A 22,128-nucleotide genomic window follows, 5' to 3' on the forward strand; every position below is an offset into this window, starting at 1 on the left:
CCGCTTAAAAAGGTGGTATTCCATCCCTACAAGCCTGTGCCTGAGACTGTGATAGCTCCAGGCTCCTTGCCCTGCATCTACCAATGCCACTATGTTAGATCACACCCAGATCACACAGCCCACTGAGACCAGTGCAACCTAGGGGTAGGACTACCTACTGACCCTGCTACAGGTATATCTGCTGCTGAGGTGAACTTGCTGACCACAGCTGCTCCTACCAGACACTGGTCATGCTGCTTAATCAGTTGGGACCATGGAAGTCCACTTGGTACTGAATCAGGTCCAGAGACTCTGACTATACAGGCACTGACCTGGGGAGAGGGACTATTTAAATCTGCCTAGTCTTAGGTTTATCAGCATGGCACTGAGTCCTCTAACGACCCTGTGGTTTCTTGCTGTCTGCCCAAGGTTGTAGGAAGGATGATACAAGTTGCCCTTCAGATGGCGCTAGATGGGTTCCACCTGGGTCTCACAGTGAATGGGCCCTATCCAATCTTTGGGATGGACACCAGGCCCACATGGGGCTCGTGGTGATATTCACTGAATGAAGTCTTTCTCATAGGACAGGTCTGTGCTTCAAACTGGGGGAAGTCCAAGACTCCATCCAGTAACACCTGCTTGACTTCTGCAGCTTTTTAAAAAAGATTTATTTATTTAAAGGCAGAGTGGCAGAGAGAGGACACACACACACACACACACAGAGCACAAGAGTGAGTGATTCACTCCCCAAATGGTTGTAACAGCTGGGCCTCGGCTAGGCCAAAGCTATGAGACAGGAACTCTATCCTGGTCTCTCATATGAGTGTCAGGGGACCGAGTAATTGGGCCATCTTCCACTGACTTCTCAGGCATGTTAACAGGGAGCTGGATCTGAAGTGGAGCAGCCACTGCTTGAACCAGTGCTCTGATATGGAATGCTGGCATTGGAAGCAGTGGTTTAGCCAGGGACACCACAATTCCAGCCTCTTCTGTAGCTTTTTTGTTTTTGTTTTTGTTTTGACAGGCAGAGTTAGACAGTGAGAGTGAGAGAGAGAGAAAGAGAGAGAGAGAGAAAGGTGTTCCTTCCATTGGTTCACCCCACAAATGACTGCTACGGCTGGTGCACTGCGGCGATCCGAAGCCAGGAGCCAGGTACTTCCTCCTGGACTCCCATGCAGGTGCAGGGACCCAAGGACTTGGGCCATCCTCCACTGCCCTCCCGGGCCACAACAGAGAGCTGGACTGGAAGAGCAGCAACTGGGACTAGAACCCGGCGCCCACATGGGATGCCGGTGCCGCAGGCGGAAGATTAACCAAGTGAGCCACGGTGCCGGCTCCCCATAGCTTTTTTAAAAAGTGACCTGGTGTGTGAAAAGCTGTTCAGATTGGCATCTCTGTGTGGAGGTGGTTGCCAGAAAGTCTTACTCTGCCACCGTCTTGGTTCCTTCTAGCAGTGCTTAATTTAAGTTATATTTTTTCATTTCTAGAATTTCCTTTTGATTATTTTTAATAGATGGGAATCATTTTTAATTTTATAATCATGAAGTTTTTTTAAAAAAAAATTTGAGACCATCCTCCAGAAACAATTTACTTTTCTTCTGGCAGCCATTCCATCATGGATTAGGCTGATACAGGCTCTGTTTTGTTTTCATGAGAGTGGATCTGTATGTATCTGATTTGTTCTTACTCTTAGGACAAAGCCATTTGGAATTTTCAGCTGAAAGCCTGATAGATTCTGAACTCTTGTTTTTGTGTCTCTACCACTGAAAGACTTTCAAGATCTGTGATTAAGTTCCTAGCCTCTCGACTATTGCTTTCTGTTTGGCTTCATGACATAGTGTCCTCTGTAGTTTAGAAACTGAACTTTTGGGACTGGACCCGTGGTGTAGTGGGTTAAGCTGCTGCCTGTGATGCCGGCAACCCATATGGGTGCTGGTTGAGTCCTGGCTGTTCCACTTCTGATCCAGCTCTTTGCTGTGGCCTGGGAAAGCAGTAAAAGATGGCCCAAGTGCTTGGACCCCTTGTACCTATGTGGGAGACCCAGAAAAATCTCTTGGCTCTTGGCTTCAGATCGGCCCAGATCCAGCCATTGTGGCCATCTGGGGAGTGAACCAGCAGATGGAAGACTTCTCTCTCTCTCTCTCTCTCTCTCTCTCTCTCTCTCTCCCCCACCCCTTTCTCTTTCTCTCTCTCTCTTCCTCTGCCTCTCCATTACTCTGCCATTTAAAATAAATAAAAATAAGTCTTTAAGGAAAAAAAAGAAGTAACAGGTTCTAGTGATGTATTAACACAGTGGAGCAGCTATAGTTTACAATGATGTATGACTTGTATGGAGAACTGCAAGAGAGGAGCTTGTAGACTATAACCACAAAGAAAAGATCAAGAAGTGGAAGATGACCTAAGTCCCTGGGCCCCTGCAGCCACATGGGAGACCTGGAAGAAGCTCCTGGCTCCTGGCTTCTGATTGGCCCAGCTCTGGCTAATGCTCCTGTTTGAGGAGTGAATCAATGGATGGGAGATCTCTCTCTCTCTCTCTCTCTCTCTCTCTCTCTCTCTCTCTCTCTCTCCTCTGTAACTCTGCCTTTCAAATAAATAAATAAATAAGCAAATCTTTAACAAAAAAGAAAGAAATTAAACTCTTCCCACAATTCAGAGGTCATTCTCTCATGATTCCTCTTAAGTTGGATCTTGACCTACAATCTTGGTTGCCTTTTACCAGTTTTATGCCTTTCCTTATGAAACTTCTCAAAGCTTTGAGTTACCATTTTCTGTTCTTCCCCTTGGCTCTATATCACTTAAGGATTAACAAATATCTCAATGGAAACTGGGCAACTTACCTAAATATGCTACCTTAATCTGCTTTCCTTGGTTTATGTCTGATGCCTTGAACAGCTGTGCTTTTTTTGTGTTTCATCTAGTTTCTATAGTTTTTGTTAGCCAGACAATTAATTTGAGAGGAGATAGATGGCCTATCATACTTGGAAGAAGTCCTTACTATAGTATTTCTACAGATACTAGTTATCAGTTTAAGAAAGTCCTTGTCTATCTCTGGTTTCAAAGGTGCTTTAATATAAATGGATTTCACCTTTAGTAAATGACTTTTCTGTATCTATTGAGATGTCATTTTTCTCCTTTATTCCATGAATGTAATGCTACATTCATTGACTTGCAAATAGTAAACCAACCTTTCATTTCCTGAATAAACTCAGTTCATTAATGATCTGTAGTCTTTTAATATGCTTAGAATGTCATGAAGAAGACTGGACTTCATTTGTCTTTCTTGTACTCTTTTCAGGTTTTGAATTGAGGTAATGCTGATCTCATGAAACAAGATGGAAAAGGTTCCTTCCTTCCTTTCCATTTCTTTGGGAGAGTTGCTTTTCTTTGAAATAGGTTCTGTGATATTGGTGATAGTTATTCCTAAATAATTGGCAAGATGCATCAAGTAAGCCATGTGCAGCTTGCAGGCTTTTTAAACAGAACATTTTAAAATTATAGGTTAAATCTATATAACAGATACAAGACAATTTAGATTTTTCTATGCATGTCAGTGTGTTGCTTTTTTCCCCTTAGATTTTAGCTCATCGCATTCATTTCACATTTTTAGTGAAAATTTTTTCATTGTATTTCCTAATGATCTTATTAGCATCTGTAAGAGATATGGATATGTTCCCTTTTTGTTTTTTTGGGGGGAAAGATTTATTTTTATTATTTATTTGAAAGGCAGAGTGACACAGACAGAGAGAGATAGACAGATGAAAAAGAAAATCTCCCATTTGCTGGTTCACTCCCCCAAATAACAGCAATAACCAGGGATAGAACAGGGCAAAATCAAAAGCCTAGAACTCCATCTTGGTCTCCCACATGGGTGACAGGGACCCAAGTGCTTGGGCCATCATCTGCTGCTTTCCCAGGTGCATTATCAGAGATCTAGATTGGAAGTGGGATAGCTGAGACTTGAACCAGAGCTCTGATATGTGATGGCGGCGTCACAGGCAGCTGCTTAACCTGCTGCGCCACGACGCCGGCCCCACCCTTTTCCATTCTTAATATTGCTTTATTTATGACTCACCCTAATCCAGTTAGAATTTGAACTAATTGAGGTCTGGGCTTCCTTCCTGAGAGTGATCTATTTCAGTTCTCCCTGACTCCAATTAAAATCTTGGGGTGTCTATAAAAGCTGAGTTTTCTCTGGCCACCTGAGACTGCTGAAATCCCTGAGCCACAGCTCTCGCTTGCAGAATGTACAGAGTGACAATTGCTTGAGAAGAAAGATAGCCCCTCTTGTTCTCCTTATTCCTCTGAATCTTAGCTCTACACATTCTTAATGCCTTAATGACGCTTGATGCCTTCAAACAGATGTTTTTATATTTTCCCAGGTCTTCTAATTGTTTCTACAGGATTGTTGGTCCAAAAAGATAATTCAGCTTTTTCTATAATTTTTCCCATGGAATGATAATGTTATACATCAATTAGTTACACCCAGGAAACTAGATGATAATTCTTCTCCAATAATTATATCTTTAGTCTTCAAATACTGCCAATGCACACACTAAATATAAACATCTTGAAGTTATTGAAAGGAATCCTTTTTACATGAGTCAAGGTTTGTCACAGTTTGTCTAAGCTTTAGCTAACAAGAGGGAGCTGATGTTGTGTGTGGCACAGCAGGTTAAGCCACCACCTGATGCCAACATTCCATATCAGAGTGTTGATTCAAGTCCTGGGTGCTCTGCCTGCAATCCAGCTCCCATCTAATGCACCTGGGAAGGGAGAAGATGACGACCTAAGTACTTGGGTCCCCAGCCATCCATGTGGGAGTTCCAGGCTCCTGACTTTGGCCTGCCCCAGCCTCCACTGTTGTAGTCCTTTGGGGAGTGAACCAGCAGACAGATCTGTTTCTCTCTATCTCTCCCTCTCTGTTACTCTGCCTTTCAAATAAATAAATTTAAGTCTTTTTTAAAGATTTTATTTATTTGTTCGAGAGGCAGAGTTACAGACAGACAGGGAGAGATAGAGAGAGCGGTCTTCCATCTGCTGGTTCACTCCCCAGATGGCCGCAACGGCCGGAGCTGGGCTGATCTGAAGCCAGGAGCCAGGAGATTCTTCCAGGTCTCCCACATGGGTACAAGGGGCCCAAACACTTGAGCCATCTTCCACTGCTTTCCCAGGCCATAGCAGAGAGCTGTGTCGGAAGCGGAGCAGCTGGGACTCAAACCAGTGCCCAAATGGGATGCCAGCTCCACAGGGGGAGGATTAACACACTATGCCACAGCGCCGGCCCCAATATGTCTTTTTAAAAAAAGCTTTAACTAACAAGATTTTTCTAGTGGGAAGAACGTTGCCTTTATTACAGATATCACAAGACAATATTCTCAACAACCATCCTTGACACTAACATTGCTTTCTTTGAACGGTTATTGGAAGTTTAAAATTTCTTCAATTTTCTAACATATCTTATATCAAGAGTTGGACTTGGGATAGTTCTAACAATGAGTAAGTGAACTTACCTGGAGAGGGCATCTTTTCCATACAAGAAAGGAAAACGCAGGGCAGGCATTTTGGGAAGTGTTTAAGACCCCACTTGGGATGCCTGCATCCCATATCAGAGTGCTTGAGTTTGAGTTCTGGTTCCTCTTCTGTTTTTTTTTTTTTTTTGATTTCTTTATTTATTTGAAAGTCAGAATTACACAGAGAAGGAGAATCAGCGAGAGAGAGGGAGGTCTTCCATCCACTGGATCACTCCCCAGATGACCACAGTGACGAGAATTGCACTGATCTAAAGCCAGGAGCCAGCAGCTTCTTCTGGGTCTCCCACATGGGTGCAGGGGCCCAAGGACGTGGGCCATCTTCTACTGCTTTCCCAGATCATAGCAGAGAGCTGGATCGGAAGTGGAGCAGCTGGGATTCAAACTGGCACCCATATTGGATACGGCCACTGCAGGTGATGGCTTTATCCGCTACGCCACAGCGCTGGCCCCTGGTTCCTCTTCTGATTCCAGCTTATTGCTATTGCACACCATGGGAAGTGGCAGATGAATGGCCCAAGTACTTGAGTTCCTGCCATCCTGTGGGAGACGTGAATTGAATTCTAGGTTCCCAGCTTCAACCTGGCCCAGCTCAGTGGATGAAAGATCTCAGGTGAACCAGTGGATGGAAGATCTCTCTCAGTCTTCCTGTCTTTCTCTTTGTCTTTCTGCCTTTCAATTAAAAAGAAGTAAATACATTTTAAAAAGAACCCAAACTTTTTTCAAAAGAGCAAAATCTGAAAATGAGACTATATTTTTACTGTTAACTTCTTTATCCTTCATTATTCTTGCCTGGAATGCAGAGGATACCTGTTAGTAGGCCAGTCATCTTGTGTCATCCAGGCAAGAAGCATGAGAACAAACTGAGAAGCGGTTAAATAGTGATAATCTGGGTCTCAGACAGGTGCGTTAAGCCATTGCATCAGTCCCAGTATGACGATAACCATACTCCTTAAACATTTCATTTTATTAGGCCAATGTGAGTCGATTTCCTGTTATTTGCCATGGAAAATGTTCCTAATAGATTGAGATTCAGGAGAACTTGATTCTGATTCTGATGTGACCTATACAAAAATGCACTCTATTTCTCTATACCAGCAACAAGATATTTAGAAAAGGAAATATAGTTTATTCCCCAGTGCTCAGACCTTGATCTCCAGCAACCATTCCCACATAAAATGGAACAGGACATTGTTAGTGAAATATCATGTTCTGAGTCTATGGGTGGATGAATGCATGCTGATCATGGACTACTTATTGTTCTGAAAAGCAACTTAACGACTAATGGAGCATGTCTAAAGGACACGGAAGGCATGAAGGGAGGGCCTTCACTGGTCACATTTACCGTCATTTGATCACCAAGAAAAATGGCTGCGATTTGTTGCAACAAGTAGATAAATAAAAGTGCATTAATTCAGAGTGAAACTTTTAAAGCTTTTATATATTTATTTGAGAGGCAGAGTTACAGAGAGAGAGAGAGAGGGCAAGACAGAGATCGAGATCTTCCATCCTCTGGTTCACTCCCCAAATGGCCACAACGGCCGGAGCTGGGCCAATCTGAAGCCATGAGACAGGAGCTTCTTCCAAGTCCCCCATGAGGGTGCAGGGGCCCAAGCACTTGAGCCATCTTCTGCTGCTTTCCCAGGCCATAGCAGAGAGTTGGATTGGAAGAGGAGCAGCCGGAACTCAAACCACCATCCACATGGGATGCTGGCCCCGCGGGTGGAGGCTTAGCCTACTGTGCCACAATGCCAGCTCCCCCATCCCCAGTGATACTTTTTAAAAAGGAAAAATGAAAAGGGAAAAAAGAGAAGGCTTTTTTTCTTATTGTCTTAGAATGGGTTCCCAGTTAATAGACCCAAAGATGGAGAGTTTCATACAGAAGGTGTATTGGGGAGAGTTCTATGGAGAAAACCTAAGTACGAGGGTGAGTAAGACAGAATTGGACATGGGGAGAAGTTGACCCACCAGGCAGTTACAACTGGGGCCTTAGACAATCCTATTGGGAGTTCTGGAGTTGAGATGGCTTTTCATGGTTGTTTCAAACTGAGGAGCATAGGCTGGACCTTTGCTTTCCTATGTGACAAACCTACAGACTACTGCCTGCTCCCTGAGGAGCAGGAAGGGTAGGTAACCTTGAATGAACCAGTTCCCAGTAGCTGAGGGCAGGCCTTAATGAGGGACATAGCTGATTTCCCCAGAAGCTGCAGGATGTGTTGACCCTTTGGAGGAGATCTGGGCAGAGCACCCTGGTCACGACAGCAATTATCTGTGGAAGAATAATAAGTATGGCAAGAATTACATAATTGTAAATCACTATTTTGCAAGGTTCAGTGTAATAATTGATTCAGGCAGGGATCCTCAAGGGATGTTAGTTAAAAGCATTTGATAAAAAAAGTTGTTTTAGAACAAGATGCTAACATAGAAACAAAATGTCACTTCAAAGATTTCTTGCTAATTAGAAAATTTGGCATCATTAAAGTAGCTTGCACAATGTCACCTATGAAATATTCTTGGCCATTATTAACTATTCCTGTTAAAATGCTTAACCTGGAAATGATCAAACCTCCAGACCTCACTTCAGGTCTACAGAAATGAAAGACAAAGATAAAAATAAAGGATAAAAATAGATAAAGAAAAAGATTAGATGACATTGTGAGCAAACAATCAGGGGTACAGAATATGGGACATTTGGTAAGTCAACCGGCTTGGTCTCATAGAAGGTCAGTGCTGGACTGACAGATCAGGGCAAGGTGATGGTGTCATTTTTGATCTTCTTGAATACTATTTTAAAAGCAGAACTATTATGATAGCAGAAGAAAAAAAATGTTCACAGACTACATTTCCAGGAAAAAAAGGTGACAGGCATCCCCAGGAACCCCAGAATGCAAATGGATTAAGCCCAGCCATCAACAACTGCAAGATCCTTTCTGGAATGGGTTTGGCAGCAATATGGCAGAGTAGCGAGGGACCATAGAGACGAGCCCCACAGTATTGAATTTTCAAACACTCCTCTGTCAGTTACTTACTGCCCCAGTTTCTACCATAGGAGTTACCCCTAGACCCAGTCTGGTCACCTGACAGGCTGTCCATTTTGATCTAGACCCTTTAAGATTCTTCTATCTGGCTGTCTTCTGTGGTGTCTCTCTGGACGCTGAGAAGCTCACATACCTCTCTACCTCACCAAACTCTGGATATGCACACTGTCTAGATGGCTGCCTTTTGCCCACCCTGCCATGTCAGGCTGCTGTACTAGCCTCCTCTCTGTAGGTTCATCCAGCTGGAAGTCCTTGCCTATGTACCAAACCCTGACACACGTCAAGCTTTACCAAAAATTCTCAGGCTGTGCCCCAGAGACAGAACTGGGTGGGCCTGAGGTTCTACAGTTCTGCAGCTGGAGGAAAGACGTAGACCAATGTCCTCGTGTAGAAGGCCACCTCCATTATTCTTCTATTGTAAATGGCAACCACCTTTTTGTAATTTAAAATTGTATTTATTTTCATCTATTTGAAAGGCAGAGCAACACACACACACAGAACTAGAGATAGAGACAGAGATAGAGATAAACATAGAGATGATAGAGATAGAGAGATCTTCCATCTGCTGGTTCACTCCCCAAATGCCTGCAACAGCCAGGGCTGGACCAGGCTGAAGCCGGGAACCAAGAACTCTATCCAGGTCTCCCATGAGGGTAACAGGTCCTCAACTTGAGCCATCATCTGTTGCTTCCCGTTGTGCACATTAGCAGGGAGTTAAATCAGGAGTTGAGTACTTGTGACTAGAACCAAGGACTTCAATGTGGATGCTGGCACCCCAAGTGACATCTTAACCACTAAGCCAAATGCTCACCCTAGCCTCTATTTTTCTGAGTTATCCTGATACCTCTTCTTTTAGTTTGAGGTGGAAATGATGATGTCTATAGGAAAGTGGCAAAATGCTCTTTACATGAAGACTTTGCTTTCAAAAAATACTTTTAAAAGAGGAATATCTAATCTACTCTTACACAGGTTAGAGAGGGATGGTGAACTAATAATCCAGTCTTATTGACCACCTATCAGTTGCATTTTCTGGAATATCTATAGATACTATGTGAGAGTATGAGTGCACTGGTGGTAATGGGATACAAGTAAAATATGGATACCTTTACATTTTAACCTTGTACTTGCCTCTGTACTGGATACACCTATATTTTGTAAAGCAGAAGTAATCTTATTCATCATAGACAGATGTGTTTTTCTAGAAATCATAAAGTCCATCAGACTGATAGTAAATGACACTGGATGCTAACTCAGATCCATTCAAAGAAATAAAAAGCTCCAGAAAAGTAATGTAGGTAAATATAAAATACTGCAGAAATATATTTTAAAATATTTTCTTTTCTTAATAGATTTAAAATATATGATTGCATAATATAATAATTATAAAACTCTGTTTATACTTATAACATATAGCTGTAATATTAGGAGAAAAGTGGATATATATTAGTGAAAACTTTTTATATTTTACCAAGGATAAGTTAGTGTTAATATAAAGTAAAGTGACAATTTAAGATTTATAATGTAATATCTAAAGAAAAAATTAGGAAAATAATTTTTTAAATATAGTAAAATAGTTCAATGAAGGACTTTAAAGACAATGTAGATAAAAATGGCCACATTGTTAGAAATACACACATTACCAAAACTGTTTCAAGTGGGAATAAAGGATATGAATAGACCCATAATAAGTACAGATATTGCATTAGTAATTAAAATTCCACCAAAACATTCAGGCTCAAGTGGTTTCATTGGTGTGTTCTATGGAATATTTAAAAAAGAATTAAGACAGATTCTTACAAAGTTTCTGGAGTCAGAAAAGCAGACAACTTTCCAACCTATTTCATTAGACCAGTATTACCCTGGTACCAAAACCAGGCAAACACATCATAAGAAACAAATAAATAAACATTGACTGAGAGCCTTCATGAACATAGATGGGATGATCCTCAACAAGATATGAAATATTAACCAAATTTAGCAATGTATAAAAAAGATCACATACTGCGACCAAGTGATATCTCAAGAATGCAAGATTTGGGGCTGGCATTTAGTGCAGTGTGTAAGACACTGGTTGAGATGCCCCATCCCATATAGGAGTGCCTAGCTCCACACAGGTTCCAGCTTTATGCTAATGTGCACCCTGTGAAGCAGTGGTGGTGAGATCTCTGTCTCCCTCCCCATGAGGGAGACCCAGATTGAGTTCCTGAGGGCATTTGGAGATTGAACCAGCAGATGGAGCTCTCTGTCTGTTTTCTGTCTCTCTCTGTCCATCTTCACCTCATGGATGATTGTGGAAATGCAAAAGAGAAAATAAACATTATTACAAAATAGCTTGGAGAACTTTTTAGAAAAGAGCATCTAACATTGCACCTACTTTAGAGAAGCCTAAAAGAGAAACTGTAAATGTTAAAGCTACCAATTTGTCACCTCTGGAATCTTCCTTTGTCAGGCTGCAAATATATTCCTAAAAAGAGGTTGGGGTGTGTATATGGTTGAGGGTGGAGGGGTGTTGTCAGTTGCATTTGAGGGGTCTATTAAAAGTTCATGCAAAATAAATATTATTAAAAAACTAAAAAAAAAAGTAATGCAGCCTCCACTGGAATTCTACTAAATCAGAATCTGATGTTAAAAAAAGAATGTGAGGCTGACTTAGCGCTGAAAACTAATTAATATAATAAGCCATATTAATAAGATAAAGGCTAAAATGCATAATCATCTCATTGAAATACAGAAAAAATTTTGATAAAATCAAACACCCATTTGTGATTTTAAAAAAAGTCCAAAACTCTCACCGAACTAGGAATAGGAAGGAAACTTTGACTAAATAACATATGTTAAAAATCTATAGCTAAAATCATCCTTAATAATGGAAGATGGAATGTATTACCTAAATTGGAAACAAGGTATGAATGTTTACTCACACCACTTTTATTTAACGTTGAGCTGATGTTTTAGCTGCTGTAACAAGGAAAACTAATTAAAGGCATCTAGATTGGAAAGAAAGAAGCAAAATTGTCTTTATTTGCAGATGATATGTTTCTAGGGTATTCAAAAAAACAATTATTAGAATAACTATAAAAGTTGAGTAAGATTGCAAGATAGAATATTAGTACATGAAAGTCAATTGTATTTTTATATACTAGCAATGAACAACCTACGAAGGAAATTTAAGAAAAGGATTCCATGCACAATGGCACCAAAAACAATAAAATACTTAGAAATAAATGAAACCAAAGAAGTATCAGAATTGTACTTTGAAAGTTCAAAACATTGCTGAGAAATTAAAGACCTAAGTAAATGGAGACATTCCTTGTTCATGGATTGGAAAATCAACTATTATTTGCTAGATATATAGATTTGTATGGAAACCAGATAGATGTATATATCCATCTAATGTGTCTACAAATCACAACAAGCTTCGACCCCTCCCCCTTTTTGCAGAAGTTTAAACACTGATTTAAAAGGACTCAGAATAGGAAAGTTGTTTTTGAAAAAGAAAAAGCTGAAGGAATTTTACTTGTGGATTTCAAACATTATTGTAATGCTATAGTAATCAAGACAGTGTTAGTTAAAGGCTAAAAAATTTCAGCTAGACAGAGGAAAAAGCAAGTTCACGAGACCTATTGTAAGACATAGTGATTATAATTAATAACAATGTATTGTATACTGGAAAATTACTGACAGTGTATTTTAAGCAGACTCACTACAAAAAAATGATAGGTATGCAAAGTAATTCGTATGTTAATTAATTTGATTTAGCCATTCCACAATGTATACTTCTTTTGAAACATCATCTTGCACACCAGGAATATATGTATTTTTATTTGTCAATTAAAAATAGTGAGAAGGAAATATTAACCACCTTGATTTGATCAATATGTATTGTATACATGTATTGAAATATTGTACTGTACCCCATAAACAAATACAATTATTGTTAATCAAAATAAATATTTGAGAAGCAGGTGTTGTGGTACAGTGGGTTAAGCCACCGTTTGGGATGTCCTTGTCTCATAAGAGAATGCTGGTTTGAATCTTGGCTGCACTGCTTCTGATCCAGCTTCTGTTATTGTGTCCTAGGTAGCAGCAGATGATAGCTCAAATGCTTAGGTGCCTGCAACCCACGTGAAAGACCCAGATGGAATCCCAGGCTCTTGACTTGGGCCTGACTTAGCCCTGGCTATTGCTGGGTCTTGGAAAGTGAACCAGTGGATTAAGATCTCTGTCCTTGTCTTGCTGTGTCTGTCACTCTGCCTTTCAAATAGTTGAAAATAAATAAACATATACAAATTTAAAAAGTATTTTTAAAGTGAATTTTAAAATTATGCAAATAAGGATGGGTATTAAGCCTAACAGTTAAGATGCCTGTATTGCAACATCAGAGTGTCTGCGTTCAATTCTTGGCCCTGGTTTCTGACTTCAACTTCTTGCTAATGCAGACCCTGGGAGGCAGCAATGAAGGCTCAACTAATTGGGTTTCTGCCACATAGTATCCCTAGATCCTGGCTTTAGTTTGACTCAGCCTGGCTCTGGCCATTACAAACATTTTGGAGAGTAAACCAATGGGTGGAAGCTTGCTTTCTCAAATAAATAAAAAGTAAAGAATAAATCTTTATTTCTTGTCTCCAGGGACTGCAAATTTAAAGACTAAATGGTATCCTATAGGTAGAAGTAAACTCTCATGTTGAATAAATAATTAATTAAAAAATAATAATATTCTAAAAAAAAGAAAAAAAAGGACAATATAGTATCATCATGAGAATGGAGTATGGCATAGACTTGAAAGTCCAGAAATAAACTCTTACATTTATGATCAGTTGAGTTTTGGCAAAAGTGTCATGACAATTCAATGAAGAAAGGATAATCTTTTCAATGATAGTGCTGAGATGAATGATTTTGTACTCTTGTCTCACCCCATCCACAAAATTCACTGAAAATGGATCATACACCGGAGCCGGCGTTGTGGCTCACTTGGTTAATCCTCCACCTGTGGTGCCGGCATCCCATATGGGCTCCGGGTTCTAGTCCCGGTTGCTCCTCTTGCAGTCCAGCTCTCTGCTGTGGCCCGGAAGGGTAGTGGAGGATGGCCCAGGTGCTTGGGCCCCTGCACCCCTGCACCCGCATGGGAGAGCAGGAGGAAGCTCCTGGCTCCTGGCTTCAGGCCAGCGCAGCTCCAGCTGTGGCGGCCATTTGGGGGGTGAACCAATGGAAGGAGGACCTTTCTCTCTGTCTCTCTGTCTCTCTCTCACTGTCTAACTCTGTCTGTCAAATAAAAAAAAATTTAAAAAAGAAAATGGGTCATAGATCTAAATGTAAGTGTTAAAACTATGAAACTTTCTGAAGGAAAGCATAAGAGAATACCTTGATGACGTTGGGTTAGGTAAAAATCTCCTAGCTATAACACCAAACACATGGTACATAAGAGAATAAATTCACAAGTTGAACCTCATCCAGATTATAAAACGTTTATGCTTCAAAGGGCACTATTATGACAATGAAAAGACAATCCACAGATCTGAAAAAAATACTTGGAATTCATATTTCTGGTAAAGGACCTGTGTCTAGAATTTACGGAGAACTCTTACAACTCAATAATAATAAGGCAAACTACTGAATTTTAAGACTGGGAAAATTTTAAGAATACAAATTTCACCAAAGAAGATATACAAATAACCTATAAGCACATGAGAAGTTGCTGTACATCATTAATCTTTATGGAAGTGCAAGTAAAAACCACAGTGAGATACCATTCCATACCTATTAGAGTGTTGATGAGGATGTAGAGAAACTGGAACTTTCACTCATTGCTTGAGGAGGGTTGTAAAACGGAACATCTGCTTTGGAAAAACACTTTGATAGTTTCTTAAATAAAATCCAGTCATTCCCCAGATATCTGCTTAATAGAAATGAAAACATAACACACAAAGCTTGTACATCCATGTTTGTTGGAACCTTATTTATAATAGCCACAAAGTGGAAAGAATCTAGATATCCATAAACCAATGAATGGATAAACAAAACGTGTTATTTTCAAAACAATGGATTATGGCTCTGTAAACTATTATTCGGCAAGGAAAAAGGATGAAATACGGATACATTCCATAGCATGGTTAAACTTCAAAACATTATGCTAAGGGAAAGAAGCCAGGAGAAAAAGAATACCTGTTCTATGGTTCTATTTATATGAAATGTTCAGAATATGGAAATCAATGGAGGACAGAAAACATTTTCATTGTTGCCCATGGCTGGGGTGAGAGTGGGGATTGCCAACATCAATGCAGGATGTTTTTAGAGTGATAGACATGTTTTTAAAAACTGGGTTGTGTTGAAAGCTTCTCAACTCTACACATTTATTAAATATCATTAAATTACTCAAAATGGGTGAATTTGTGGCACAGTACTTATTTATTAATACGTGTTTTTTTAAAAATTCAAAGCATGTGTGGTTCTTACCCACAAGGTAAAAAGTGCCTGGAATTTAATAGAGAAGAAGACAGACAGTTGTGCCAATAAATGCAATGTTTTACAGGCATTTCATGCCTGATCTCAAAATCAAAAATGCTTCTTGGAAAGTGTCCTGAAGTCTAATCTCATTATTAATCTCTTCCCTTTCTTGCTATATGAATGTGCATATATAGTATTAGTGTAAGATAAGACAAAATTGGAAATCATTTCTTGCTTTTGAGTGGCTTTTATACAAATATGTCAATAATAAAGTCTTCCTAGTCATTCTCTTTGTCTCTTTCTATCTGTGTCTTTGTTTCTCTTTCCCTTTTCTTTTTTTTTGTCTCCATGTGGGAAATGTTGAAATCATGGGCTTGACTGAGTTTTTTGGGTTGAGTCTGGTAATATTTTGAGGAAAGATTAATTTCTGGGTAGAAATGTCCTAGACTAAAAGGAAGTGATGTGATAAAGAGACTAAAGAAAATGTTCCAGAGAAGGGAAATGGTTATGGGGGAAGAATTTGATTCAGTAGTTGTTAGCCTATATAGGCAGAAGAACAAATATACTTGTCTGGGAAAGCTTAATTCAAGACAGATTGTTAAGGAGTGTGTGTAGGAAGGAGAGGATTCCAGGTGAAGGAGACCTGAAAATAACCAATTTGGAATTTGGTTGAAAGTCTTCATGACTTTCACAGCAAGTGGCTAAGACACTGGTTGAATACATTTGCTGACTTCCTGTAAAACAATTGTTTGAACAGTTTGGACATTGCAAAAACATACAGAGTGTACAATGCCAGGTCAAAAGCCTGCAATTCAAAAAGGATAAATTAGATTTTACCACTGGGATCTTGGCGGCTTTTCCCCAAGGGATTGAAATGTTTTTCAGTTTTAATCATAAGATTAAAACTAGCGACCCAGAAAAGAAGAAACCTTTTGTGCAAGACTGCAGGCTTTTCCATCCAAATTCTTAATTTCACAGTTCCGTATGGTTGGTGTGTGTCATGCATTTTCACGTGATCGCAGGGAGCACAGGATGACTGTGGCCACACAGGGGCAGCAGACACCTGGTTTTTCTAAGCTTTCTCTCCAGAAAATGTGCTAAATGGGGAGAGATCTTTCATACGAAACCCTTTGGTTTAAGTGTCTTTTCCAGACTGCCAAACGGGAGGAAATGACTGTCCTTAAAACACTAGCAAACAGAAACCTCAAGTTTTAATCAGAGGTTGGCAAAGGCTTGTTTTGTGTGTGTGTTTCTGACGGCTAGTTTCTCAGTGGGCATTGAGGGTATGGGACAGTTTGTAGCCATCAGGATCTCCTAGGACAGTCACAGTTCTGGCAACTGGTGAGATACTCCATCAGTATTGCTCATTCTTAGTGCTCTCAGAAGGTAAAACTATTCCAGGAGCTGGTGTTGTGATGCTGTGAGTTAAGCCACCACCTGCCATCCCATATCAGTGCACCTGTTTGAGTCCTGGCTGCTCCACCTCTTTTGTTTTTAAGATTTATTTATTTGAATGTCAGAATCACAGAGAGAGAGAAGGAGAGACAGAGAGAGTCTTTCCATTTGCTGGTTCACTCCCCAAATGGCTGCATTGGCAAGGGTGGACCAGGCTGAAGCCAGGGGCCAGGAGCTTCCTCCAGATCTCTCACGTGGGTGGCAGGGGCCCAAATACTTGGGCCATCTTTTGCTGTTTTTCCCAGGCACGTTAGCAGGGAACTAGATTGGAAGTGGAGCAGCCAGGACTCAAACTGGTGCTCATATTGGATGCCAGTGCGGCAAGTGGCAGTTTTACCTGCTGCGCTCCCGCTGTCCCGCAGATCCACACATAATCTCAATATTTATCCATGTAGGAGTGCTGTTTCACATCCGTGTTTTAGATGCTGGTCTCTATCTGGAATATCCTTTTGTTCCTCTTGACTTTTTTAAAAAAAGATTTATTTTATTTATTTGAAAGGCAGAGTTACATAGAGAGAGAAGAGGCAGAGAGAGAGGTCTTCCATCCACTGGTTCACTCCCCAAGTGAACCAATGGCCAGAGCTGTGCCAATCCAAAGCCAGGAGCCAGGAGCTTCTTCCAGGTCTCCCATGCAAGTGCAGGGGCCCAAGGACTTGGACCATCTTCTACTGCTTTCCCAGGTCATAACAGAGAGCTGCATTGGAAGTGGAGCAGCCAGAACTTGAACCAGCACCCACATGGAATGTCAACACTGCAGGCGGTGGCTTTACTTGCTACGCTATAGCTCCGGCCCCTTGTTCCTTTTGACTTAATTCCCGTGAGTCTTTACAATCCAGCTCAAGGCATGCCCTGTTCTGGAAACCTCAATACAGTTTAGAGGGAGCCACAACTAATCTAACCCTCAACATTTGGTCTTACCTTCACTACACTATAGAGATCACAGACTTGTTCCTCTTCTTTTCCTGTGAGACTATGAGCTCCCTGAGGTCTGAGCTCCATCTTACTTGGCTTTGCCTAGAAGAATTTCAGGCACTTTGGGGCTGTGGAATGAGTAAATGAACTAATCCCTTAATCACTGAATGAGATGTCTATCTTCCCTTCCATCTCCCCCTGCCCCATTAAAATGCTTTCTAAAAAAAATCCTTCTTAGGAAATTATATTTAAAATAAGCAGTCATATTCTACCTCCTACACAAGGCATATCAATGAATATTAATGAACCATTGTTTATAAGTGGGACCTGCTGAAGGAGGAATTTTGGACTGTGAACCTCTGTCATGTCATAGGCACTGTAAGGTCTTATGGGGATATGAACCAAGCTCCAGGCATGCAGCTCTGAAAGATGCCGCACATCAACAATAGCCAATGTTAGTGGGATGAAGGTGAACAGCTTCCAGAAGCCTCTCTGTGTTCTAAGCATGATGTTCATTGATTCTCACAGCATTTTTGAATGGTAAGGTATAGAAATGGAATTTCTCTCCTTCTCTCTCCTCTATTTCTCCTTGGAATTGGAGAGTAAGAACATAGAGAAAGGTTAGGTGAATTGCCTAGCATCACTTAAAAGAGAGCAGTCAAGCCAGGACTCTGTCTGTTGCTCATTCCACAAATCTGTACTTCCTGTAACTTAAATAGGTCTGTGTTTTAATGAATTCATGGCATATGGGCCATAATAATCAAAGCGACTGGCATTTCCTGGAATTTATGTTCTGGTGGGGAATAGGTCGTTTTCTACTTTTGAATGACTTCTCACATGCCTAGCTTTGGAGTTAAGAAACTTGAAATTAAGTGAAAATAGTTTCTGGAATAAGCACTGCTTTGTTTGTTTGTTTGTTTGTTCTGCTATCTGTACCCATATCTCCTTTCCCTACTCCCACACGCCACCCCCACCTAATAACTACCACCACCATTTCTTTCCTGGCATTTTAAGAGTGAGTGATAACAGTGTTCTTAAAGAGTGTCATGGAAGAAGAAAATTATTTTGTTTGCAATCTTCTCCTTGAACAGAGAAAGACATTCACAGTCCTTCATCATCCATCATCCCTGGTGACCTACTGTTGTTGGACTTTTGTCTGTAGACAATGAACTCTCCTTTTGACTTGGATTTGTATTTTTTTTATTTCTAAATAGTCTTATTGATCCAGATAGCAGTGATCATCTGTGAATTCACGAATGGCCAGACCTATGTGTTCTGTCTTTGACAGAGTCTTCCAGAGTTTTCCTTGAGTGGGAGAGCAGCAGCTTGTTTACCGAGGATCTGTTTGATCCCCTTTGAGTCACCATTGAGTATTTGTTGTGGGCATTTAATTCTCAGTAAACATTAATACCAACTGATACCAGTGAGCTTACATAAATACCCTTAACACCACTATTACTGTGTGTGTTGTGTTCCTAAGTGAGTGAAGTTCCCCTAATGCCTGATAATTTCTTCTCCAGCAAGTCTCTGGTTGCAGTGAATGGTTGTGATTTTTTAAGGACCTCAAGTTGAGTTTCTAGGGAGTGTTTTTACAGGAACTTTCTTCATGCTTTTCCTCTCTTACTAAGGTCTTATGCATGCAGTTCTTGCTGGCATATAAGAACCCTTTAAACTGGAATTCCTGAGCATTTCTGTAAAATGTATTCGTTTCTGAGACAGACTGTCATGGGAGCTATTTAGAGTCCACATCACTCTGTCTGAGAGCTGCATGATGCACTTTTCCAAGCATATCCTTAACTCAAACTACAAAAGACTTCAGTTTGCAGAGTATTTTCAGAGCCTGGGCAATGTCAGCCAACTGTAGATCTTCAGGGTCTTCTTTTGCGTTAGCAGCCCTCCAGAAGTACCACTCGAATTTCTGGAATAAGTTCTCAGTACACGAAGCCCCATGGCAGGAGCCCAGGTTCCCTGGCTTCCAGGAAGGCCCTTTTCTCTGTGTTGAAGTTACCCCTGCAACACACTTAAGTGAGAATGTTTGGAATTCCGAAGTTAATATAATAAGAAGGCAACCTCTAGGTTTCAAAGATTTCAGTTCAAATGTAAACATCAGGAAAGTGAAGAGTTCAGTCTCCTGGGTTTTGGATTCATTACAGATGTGCAAGTCTTGGGGTGCATGGGGGATTCACAAAGTCCTCTTCTCACTGAGAGGGGAGAAAAGAGCAACATTTTCCCAGGAATTCAATTGGGGCAGGTACACAGTATCTATGCTGGATCCTGTGAGTGTTTGATGGGGCAAGAGTGTTCCCATGGTAATTCCCCGAGGTTAACCAGCTGTGACAGGGAAAAGTGATAGCCACATGATTCATGAATGTGTATGACCACACTGTCCCAGGCCAGGTTCATGGGTCACATAATGACCAGTGTCTGAGGTCAGGTTTCAAGTTGCTGCATGTTCTGTCCTCTAGCAAAAGGAAAGAGAAGCAGTATGTGTCAACTTAAATAATACCCATATGCTTGATTCAACACCAGTTAGGAAGGGAATTTTTTTAAGAGCAGAAGAAGAAAAAATTTTCCCCTTTGCTATTGCATGTGACTGGACTAGGAGAAAAATAGAAAGCTCATAAGTTTACTTGGATTTCATTGCGTGTAGGCTGGTATCATTTAATTTATTTGGATCTTATAGAGCCTTTCAGATTCACAACCGGTTTACTGGGTTTGTGAATTGATTATTTTACAACTTGAATGATGGATGGGAACATTCCACGGTTCATTGTGGGAAGACTATAGAAGAGAAAACAATGACTCATGGTGTAAGGCCATAGGCACGTCAAAATCAGAATCTGTACCAATTAAAATAACTTCCTCTTGAATCTCATATGACCCTGGGAAAGTGTATGATTTTTTTGCACCAGAATTTCAAAACATTTAAGCTTCTGTAATGACTGATTTATTTAATTCCAAATGCATTAGCTCCTACAAATAGAACATGAGAGCGGGAATTGACCTAGTAAGTAGCACAGATCAAATGAAAGAGGCCCAGCGACTTGCCTAAACCAATAAGTGGCAAACCCCAAACTAGAACATCAGAATGCATGGCTTTGTCTTTTAAACAAGACTGCCTTAGTTTTCATTTCCTTTGGCCACCCAAACAGTGTTGCATTTTGAGGTTATACATTTAAAAGCCATTCAGTGTGATATTTTGCTCCTTTTCTTATAATCAGTAGTACAACAAAGAAATATTGACATTCTGTTTTCTGCTCTGTTATTTACACATTGCATCAATTGAAGCACATGCAAAATTAAAGAAGACACTTTTGGGTGCTTCTATAGTGCTAGGTTCAAAAATCTTAGTGGAATACATATATTTATAAATATTCTTGAATTTTTTGAATTAAACTAGCTGTATTATAAGGAACCACTATTTAAGGCAGTAGTTGAAAAATTTGATTTCCTATAGGCATAGGCTTAGAATAAGCTGAAATTAAATTGGGGCAGATTTATTAACTGAAGTTCAAGAGGCATTGCTGAGCTACTCTTAACATGTTTCTCTTTTGACAAACAGCTAATAAATTCTTCACTTTTATTCACATTCCATTAATGATAATGTTTAATTGAGACTGTTTAATTCTGCAGCATTAATTTTGCCCTATATGTTCATCTTGTCGCACAATTGATAGAGAAAGGTCTTGATTTATAACATGTGATGATTCCTCTTATTTTTAAAAATTTATTTTGGCATTTTATGTTCAAGTAACAATATGATATTTCAGCAATTGCTGAATGCCCTTTATTCTTTCTCAAAGAATAGAAATCCTACCTGTTGTCCATGACTTTGTTCAAAGAGTAGTTTCTTTTTGAGGCAGTATTGATTTCTGCCCCTCCACAAATAGCAGAATAAATTTCTTCCTTTTTGACATTATCAAGGCTGTTTCATTATACATCTATGCTAGCACTTAGTTAAATCTGCCTTCTGAATTCATTTATTTGTTGAATATCTACTATGTTCCAGGCATTGCTCTAGGCCTAGGGATAGAATAGTTAACAAAATTGACAAAGTTTTCAATCCCATGAAGATTATATTCTAGTGGATGTGCACAGATAATAAAATGAATAAGTAAGGGAATTAGGGAGTACCAGCCAAAAGTGGGTTGCTCTATTGTATTGGGTAAAAAGAGAATATCTTTCTGGGACAATGACATTTGATCAGAAACCATAAGGAAAGGAGGGAGTGAGCTATGCAGATTTTTTTGGGGGGGAGCATTGCGTGCAGAAGGAATAACAAGTATGAAGGCCCTGAGGCAGGATTCTTCTTGGCAAGTTTGAGGAATAGCAATGTGGACAATGATGTGGAATGAGTGAGGGGGATAATGGAAAGGGATGAGATTAGACTATGGAAACAATTTGGAATTTTACTCTGAATGGAAAGGGAAGTCATTGGAAGGTGTTGAACTGATGAGTGACAGGGCTTTGGTATTGAGAATACACCATGGGTAGGCAAAAGGAGAAGGGGAGATAATGGTGATTTGCACAAGGAAGTGATGAGATGTGCTCATATTCTGGTTATATTTTGAAGGTAGAACAGAATTGCATAATTAGTGAATTGGACATGAGGGATCAAAAGTCAAGGATGGTTCCAGTGACTTTTCCCAAAGCAGCTGGAAAAATGGAGTTCCCAGATACCAAGAAGAGGAAGGTGGTACAAAGAGCAGGCAAGGGGGGTCAGAGATCATGAGTCTTGTTTTTTAGATTTGTTAATTATTCTTTTTATTTTA

General features: G+C 40.2%; 1 pseudogene; it reads left to right on the forward strand.

Moving 5' to 3' along the window:
- Positions 1 to 21,962: 21,962 nt before the first annotated feature.
- LOC133752815 (BTB/POZ domain-containing protein KCTD3-like) overlaps positions 21,963 to 22,128 on the forward strand; it is a 138,871-nt pseudogene continuing 138,705 nt past the window's right edge.

The sequence above is a fragment of the Lepus europaeus genome, chromosome X (genome assembly GCF_033115175.1).
Source record: "Lepus europaeus isolate LE1 chromosome X, mLepTim1.pri, whole genome shotgun sequence".
Lineage (NCBI taxonomy): Eukaryota > Metazoa > Chordata > Mammalia > Lagomorpha > Leporidae > Lepus > Lepus europaeus.